The 8426-nt window shown below is 35.3% G+C and overlaps 1 protein-coding gene across 2 annotated transcripts in view; it reads left to right on the top strand.

Annotated features, from left to right (window-relative positions):
* The first annotated feature begins 3429 nt into the window (after positions 1-3429).
* CDH9 (cadherin 9) overlaps positions 3430-8426 on the top strand; it is a 99498-nt gene continuing 94501 nt past the window's right edge. Inside the window, exon 1 of one of the 2 annotated variants that reach the window (XR_007630889.1) lies at positions 3430-3717. The gene's annotated coding sequence lies outside the window, so the exon portion shown is untranslated. The remainder of the gene's footprint in view (positions 3718-8426) is intronic. The other variant, XM_050332140.1, reaches the window with a different exon arrangement.

The raw sequence follows: 8426 nt of genomic DNA, 5'->3' as shown, positions 1-8426 counted from the left end.
GGATCATATAAAGTCTTTCATATAAAGAGAGAAGAAAGCTAAGAGAAAAGCTGCAAAAGAAGCTAATGGCAATCTTTTGAAATGATTGACTAAGTGAAAATACAGATGTGTTTCAGATTAGTTTTTCAACTAGTGATAATTATTTGATCCAGTTTCTTTATGTATCAGAATCTGATACATAAAGATGGCTCTGATGAAAATGAGCAGAGTTGAAGTTACCCAGCTGTTAGCTTTGTTCATGTGTATCTCAGGGAGCTTTTCTTATTTATATGTTTCTTGATTGTTCCATTCTGTTCAGCACTGTTCTTTTTTGGCATCACACAGGGTCTCTTATTTAAGACAGATTAAATACATATTTAAGATTTCTAACAATGGAAAAAACTCATATTGAAGTGGTATAATGAAGAGAAGTTGTTACTACTAAACCCCAGACTAAAATTTCCTTACAGACCCTAGGAAATTTGTGGGAACATAGATTTGTGAAAATTCAGGTCTGCCTTGGCTTGTCAGAAGCATGGGAAAAAATCACATAAGATATCAGTTCCACTGGAAGATTTCTAGATATCATCTGTTGAATACATATAGGTAGAAAAACCTAGGGATAAAAATAGATTATTCCTTTCCCTTTCTGAAGTTTTATTTGCTTTTAGTTTTGCTTAAACATGTTAAGTGCAAACATGTCAGGAAAAGAAAAACCGATGGGAAACAGTGATTGAACTCAGAATGATTTAACATGGCAGCCAGCCCAACTCTGTGCACTGCTGAGTGATCTTAGCCTCTGTGAAACACGGAAATGTTTGGAATTTCAACGAAGAGTGGGTATGTAATCACTGCTTCCCATGGATGCTAGCAGACAAATCTTTATGAATGTAAAAAAAGAAAGATGAATAAGGTTGAAAAGAGAAGAGACCCGATTCCAAAAGAGACTTCATTAAATATAAAACTGAAATATAGCCTGTCTTGCAATAAAAGCAATCCTGCCTTATCCTTTTGGTGCACTTTCTGCTTTTCCATATCTTTCCACTGCCCACTCTTTCTCAGAAGGAGCATTTTGTATTCCTCCCCTATATGGAGTAGCCTTCTGCGTGTTAGAGCACAGGCTTAGATTTCCACCCATCTCTCCCTGTTTGCTGTCACACCTACGCTTTTTCCTTTTTTGGCCTACTTTTGATGTCTATTCCATTTACAGTGTATGTTACAAAACTTTTAACCCCCATCATGCAACACTGTTTGCATTAGAAATGTTTTGGCTTTGTTTTTTGGGTTTTTTTGTGAATGTACGTAATTTTAATTTCTTTCCCTATAGTAGTCACTGTGCCATATTTACAATAAAATGAAAAGTACATGTTAGAGAGCAGGCATTACACTGTCTAATATAAATAAAGTTGCTTATTTTACTACAAATTTGTAGATGGCATTAACAAAAATGGGGCCACTCCCATTTACCTGAATGTCCTAAGACTGTTATGAACAGATCTATGACAGTCTTTAATCAGGGCTCCATTCCTCAGATACCACCGAATAAGCTCAAGAAAGTATTGTGAAAAGATACTTTGTCCACCTCTCATGTTTCTGGTATTCCTCTGTACCTGGATAATTTCCTATTATTGATTAGAGTAGCCGCAACGTTCCCAAAAAGAAGCCAAAAGAGTGAAAAAAGCCAATACAATGAAAAAGTAGAGCCATTACTCATGCCTTCTTATCATCCAGACATCTTCCTATTAAGAAAATATCTTCTTAGGATCCACAAGATTTAAGGCTACACTGGGGCCTTAGGACATCAGAGATATACACTTGTCTGTAACTTTTCCTTTTGCTCTCCCATGTAAATACTGAGACAAAAATTATGCAAAGTATTTTTTTTCAGTAGTTTCCACTGCTAAAGTGGACCAACTTTGGGATGAAACTATGAATGAAAACTTTACTTTTTGTGTTTTACCTGAAGTACATTAATTGATTTTGTTCTGGGTCTAGATTTTGTTTTCTGATTTTAGAAATATCAGACCAAATTCTGCAGTCCGTTATGGATATACAAATATTGTTTTCATGGATGTGTAGCATTCACAGAGAAGATCTAGTTCATTCAGAGTCAAATTTAACTGCCACTTAAATCAATGGAAAGGCTCTGACTTATATCTATGTGAACTGTATTAATCCCTTAATAATTTCAGATGGGATCTAATGGTGAATTGGTTCTCGCTAAGAACCGTATAGGGTGAATATGAGTCTGTTGAGCTCATAAATGTTACTATTAAAGCAATAATAACAGCCTAAAAAAAAAAAAATAATTTATTTAGGTTTCCCACTTGTCTATTTGATGTAAACCTTCCTTTTGTCACAGTACAGTTTCTCTGCCAGAATAAACTGGTATCTTCTTTCACTCCAGCTACTGAAAGCACAGCCCTAATAACATTTCAAAACTACAAAGTAGCCTCATGATTCATCTAAGAGGAAATTTTGGTACTAAATTAATCCTGCTACAAGACCAGAGAACTACACTTTGAAACATTTCATGTTATTCTATGGTGCCCACAATGGACTTTTGATGAAAACTATCTTCAGGGTTTGTCAGCACAGAAAGTGACATCAGTTTGTTCCTAAAAATCCCATTTCAAATTTTTATCTTATCTTGTTGAATGAAATAGTCATTAGTAGCTGGAAACCCACAAAAAATGAACAAAGAGATGCATATATATACACATAAGTATATAAAAATCCAGAATTTACAATACTTATAATACAGTTCTCTCGTTTAGTAAGACATGTTATGCTTCACTTGAAAATACTAGTTCAAGCAAACCACAATATTCTGTGATATCAAACATCTGGTGTCATAGTACAGAGCAGTGATTACTTGTACCCAAACAGGCTGCACTAGAAAGCAGGAAACTCATTACTGTTGCTAGTAAAACTGTGTATTTCAGACAATGACTTGAACAATATTAGTCACAATTCCCAAAACACCTCTTGTAACTTTGTATTATGTCCACTTTCAGGTACAGTGACAAGCCCATCATTATCAATATCCGTAAGTGACGCTACAGCTGTAAACATATTGAGTGCAGGGAGAAATCTCACATACTTTGCTTTCTTTCACCTTAAAATCATTTGTCACTGTAGTAGTGTTACAGGATAATTTTGGATTCTCCAATGTGTATTGCACACAAATGGCACTGTATTGCTAGTATAGATATTAAAGAAAATTTTTCTTCACATAATTCACAGGTTATGGGTATGCCTTTACCCCTATTATTAAAACAGACCAAACTCAGGTGGTAGCATGAGTCTCTGTATTTAAGCCTCAGTTAATAAGAGGATTCTTAACAAAGCCCTCCTCTCTAAACCCTCCCACTGCATTCAGTTACAAATCACTGTTTGGCTGGCAAAGCCGTCGCCCCGTCCCCCCCAGCCCCAAACCCTCTCACGCTGAGCACTGCGGCTCTATCAGCAGCAACATCTCTGTTAGGGGCAGCAACACCTCTCCCTGTGAGGGACGGTTCTTATTAATCAGGGGCACTGAATGGAAACCAATCAGATAGAGAGTCCCTTTTGCTTCTGCTCGCTGACTGCCTGACTTAAAAGTGATGCTGGGAGAGAGGGAGCCCTAGAGAGATGCAAGTGCATTCAGCGCTGGAGATACGGTAAAATGCAGAAGGGAGGAAGCAGGTAGAGAAGCAGCACTGAACGGACAAAGCTAGGCTCACAGTGACAGACTGGGTGAGTAGATTAACTTTCTTTAGCACGGGAATTCCTGACAGCAAAAGAGCAGATACTTTCTTTAGAAGTGCCTTAAGGATGTCTTACAGGCACTTTTTAGGTGAGGGGCGTGGGGTATGGAAGGGCAGTATCAGCGGAACACTTTGGGGATATTTCTCTTATACAACTCAGAAACAAAAACACACTAAATTGCTGAAATCTAAACATCTGTTGCTGTATATATGACAACTGATATGCACATTAGGAAACTAGCAATTCATATGCTTTTTGGCAATACTATTTGATATTACTCAGTTTTTACTGCCATATGACAGTAACAATATAACCTAACTTTTGTGCAGGATGCTTTTTCACCTGTCCAGATAGAAGCTATCATCTTTTTCTTTCTTTCACATTTGTTTTTCTGGTAAACATCTAATAAAAACAAACCCAGCTAAGAAGGATGAAAAAATAGAGATCTTTACTACTGCTAAGAATGACTGCTTTAATTTGTTTTTCTTTAGTGGGAGTAGCAAAATTAGTGGGGGTTTTTTATATGTGTTAAGGGGAGAAGTGGCAACTCAGGGTTCAGAAATACTGAGAACTGAGGGACATGTACCTTTAGATATCCATAACGGTAAGTCAAAGTCAGTAGGCTTAAAGTGCAAGGATGCATTCCAGAAGCGCTTCCAAACAACCTTGTCAGCCCAATATATATAATCAGAGATTCACACAAGAAAGCAAAACAGAAAATATAAAAGGTCACACTGACCACTTGATTCTGAAGTAACCAGCAGAAAACAATTACCCAATGAATGACATTTTGCCTTTTCTTCTCACATGCAAGAAACACACTGTCATATCCATTGAATTTCACTCTATAAGCTTCAAAGGCAGAATGATTCATATGAATTAAAAGGAAATTTATATCCTTTGCTGTTGTAAGGCAATGTGCATACAGTGGCTACTTACCTTGTCATACAGTTAAGTCACAGGTCAGAAAATAGAATGATATTTTCTTAAGATAATTTCCATTTTTAGTAGACAAATTTACAGCCAATGTGCAAGTCTTACCCTTATTAAAGTCAGTGATAAAACTTGTATTTTACTGAAATCACAGCAAGATTATGTTTCATTGCTGAATGCTACACTAGCTACTTATGGTAAGGGTAAATACGGATAAAAACATAAGTATAATACTTGCAATAGTTTCAGTGATGCAATCAAAAGGTTTGTTTAATAAATAATATTGGTTGTAGTGATAGGAATTGCTAATGACAGATATTTAAAAATTGTTGTTTCCAAGTCATTCTTCCTATTTGAAATGTTAATTTCTATTCCAAAAATTGAGAGGAATTATTAAATATTTATAAGCCTTGTGTTATAATTTTTCTATGACTTTTAAGAACTCTATTTTAAGAACTATGTTAGATTAAAAAAAAAGGCATTTTACTATCTGTATGTCAATTTGACAGGTAAAATACATTGCCCTGTCATTTGTACTTCACTACGTAATAACGTAAATTCAAGACAGAATGAAATATGTTTATAACTAAGGTGATTTTCTAGTAAAAAACATAAAACTTTTACAAAGTCACATTATACAGTCAAATATCTATGAAAGAAATAATTCTTGTTTTGTTTTGTTTTTTTTAAGTTAGATAAACAAGATTAATTTTAAACGGAGAAATGTAACTGTATTATTATTACTAATATATACGAATCTGGTACCTAAAATTGTTGACAAGTCTTTTTAAACTTGATGGAGTGATTTCAGCAATCAAAGCTTTTTCATGTTTATCTTGTGAATATAGTAGAATATTTCATTTCAGAAGTTGTCTTACAGCCATTATTGTGGAAAATTATGTTTTATATGCAACCAGTACATCTCACCTAAACATGAAAAGCAGTTTGGTGATGCAGTTTGTAGAGAAAATGTGGAGAAAAACAGCTCTGCCATATGTTTTCAACAGCTCCACAGCAAAAATGCTTCAAGCTTTCAGCATTTTCAGGCTTTTCAGCAGAAGTGACCATTCTGAAAAGACTGTCCTTCCCACCAGACAGAAGCCCATGTGCAGGGATCTGTGTTCTACCCTCACCTAGCTGTTGCTTCACAAGGATGTTGATCTCAGCAGTGGTTGCATGGTACTGGCAGAGACGCCCTCTCATCATGGGATCAGCCAATAAGGATGATTTCATTCCCCAAATTATCCACCAGAAAAAAATGTAATAAATCCACTAGTTTAAATGTCATCACTCACAATGCTGCAGAAAGAACTGTGCAACTTAGTTCTGCCACTCACTTATGCCCTGGCATCAGGACATGGTTTCTGAATCTGTACAATATGGGTTGCAAGGAATCTACTGGCAGAAACGTTTGAAAAGTAGAGACAGAAAGTAACAGGACAGATAATTTCCTCTGAAGACAAGTTTGTTTGGGAGACAAAACAAGGTAGACTAATGTCTCCTGTTGAATGATGATAACAGGACACATATGAAGGAACATCCATTACCTCAGAATTTTCATTTATTGTAGGATGGCATAAACACACAGATTCTTGCAACTGTTTTCTGAGAGAAACAGAAGCACAGAACTGTTCTCCTTTTATTCCTTCTTTCCCATTTTTTCCCAATTTTGCAAACTGTTCTACAGTCACAGGAAGACCTTACTGAAAATCAGAATTCAGTCATGACCACGGATTAAAAATTCTCCCAATTTCTGCACAAATCTTATGCTTATAAGAAAACTGGAGTATACAGACTGGGATATAAGAAATAAGACACTATAGATACATAATGTTACGTGTTTCTTCTATGAAGTCAGAGCTATTTAACTGCAGAAGGCAATTGGAGCAAAAGCCTAGATAAAAATGCATCTCCCACTCATATCAGAATGTCTTCTGAATTTCTAAGGCTTGCAGCAGGTGTTACATGCAAATGTTATCTGCAGAAGCACTAATATTTGAACATGAATAGAGATGCCTGAGTGAAAGCTAACTGCATTCCACATGTCAGTGGAAGGGTTTATGAAAAGTCATTTGTAGGAATAAATCCAAAATTTTGCTAAAAGGGATGGGAGGAGAGGGAAAACAAAGCAAAGGGAAATGAACAAAAATAATTTTTATAACAGCAGTCATCATTATTTTAATAACTTTCTCCTTTTGTCTTTTAAACACATACAAAATTGCTGAATGGCAAAAGGCGAGTTATTTTCCTGACTTTCAGTGACTGATCATGATAAAAATACCCCAGTGGCATCGAGGACTACTTGCCAAGCATGACTGAACAGGAGAGGCATATCTTAAGCAGATCATACTATGTGTTTGCAGTGCAAAATCCCAGCAAAACTGAGCCTTGGATACTTCTAGGAAAATGTTGTTACTAACTTCAGGAAAACTGAAAACCACTGAATGTATACTGCATCTCAAAAGAAAGCTCTAAAATGAGTTAGTTTTGGAAAGAAAATATTTTTTAATGCATAGTGTGTATAGTTATTATAGAAAATATAGGAAATTAAGTATGCTAATTATAATCTCTGTTCCTCAATCTCAGAAAGATAACAAAAGGACATGAATGGCACTGTCTTCATCCCATACACAGATATTATTGCACGGAGAGTTGACTTGGTCTCAGTTATGGAGTAGCTCTGTGTCAGAATCAGGGATAGAATAGGGCCTCCATTTCCACAGTCCTTCAGTTTCTCTGTATGAATACATCAATATTCACATGTGCCTTGAACACTTAAATTTGATACCGGAAACAACCACGAATGTTTCTCTGGAAATATATTTCTGCCACTGCAAAACGGAATGCTTAAAGTGATGACCAATGTATTCCATTGATAGTAAAATGCAAAATTCTATGATTAAATTTCGCAATTTTTAATAGTAAGAATAATAGCAACATGAAGACAACATCATTTTAGATCCTGTTTCCCTATCTCATACAAATGTAGCTTTCATATTAGTTAACTCCTGATATGAAAATGCAAATGTTAGAGAGGTTTATGTCAGTAAAAATTTTCTATGTGCTGGACAATATCTAAGTTTCTTTGTCCTCACAAACCCTATTTGAGGGAAATAATCCCCAACTTCATGGAAATTCTTCCTGGAAGGATATTACAGTTTTAGGCCATGCATGTTGATACTTAGAGATTCCATTTTCCAAAAAACATTAACAGCATTTTCCCATTGTATATGAGTACATTGAGAAAGAGCTCCTAAACCATTTGGCGAAATTCAAAACATAGTCTTTGTAAATTACACTCAAGAAAAGACTCTGTGTAATAGAGAAAACTAGGAATAATGTTTTTATGTTTGGGGGTGGAAACAGTAGGCCTTTCCATCCTTTTAGACAAACTACACAACAACTTTCATAGGGAGCTTGTCTCAATTTACATTTTTTAATAGTTCAGTTGAAGTCAATTAATAATGCATACAAGCCTATTGGCAATACATACAAGAATAATTAGGTTTAGCCATTACTTTCAAAAAATTATGACCTATTATATTGATAATCAGTAGGATAGAATTTGACATTTATATTTTGGCACCTCTTAAAAAAGAATTCAATAAAACATCAAGTTGTAAAAGAGTGTTCAATAAAGGAAATTTAAAAAATATAATGATCTAACAACCTCAGCTAAAGATCTTACCAAAGTAATTGTTCTTTATTTCCTCTGTATTCCATCATTCCATATTTGCTCCTAAGGAGATGATGAAGAGGTAAAG

This window comes from Myiozetetes cayanensis, unplaced genomic scaffold (genome assembly GCF_022539395.1).
Source record: "Myiozetetes cayanensis isolate MyiCay16 unplaced genomic scaffold, myiCay2020 scf1, whole genome shotgun sequence".
In the NCBI taxonomy this organism is placed as follows: domain Eukaryota; kingdom Metazoa; phylum Chordata; class Aves; order Passeriformes; family Tyrannidae; genus Myiozetetes; species Myiozetetes cayanensis.
Note: the sequence above shows the minus strand (reverse complement) of the source record. Positions and strands in the feature narration are given on the sequence as shown.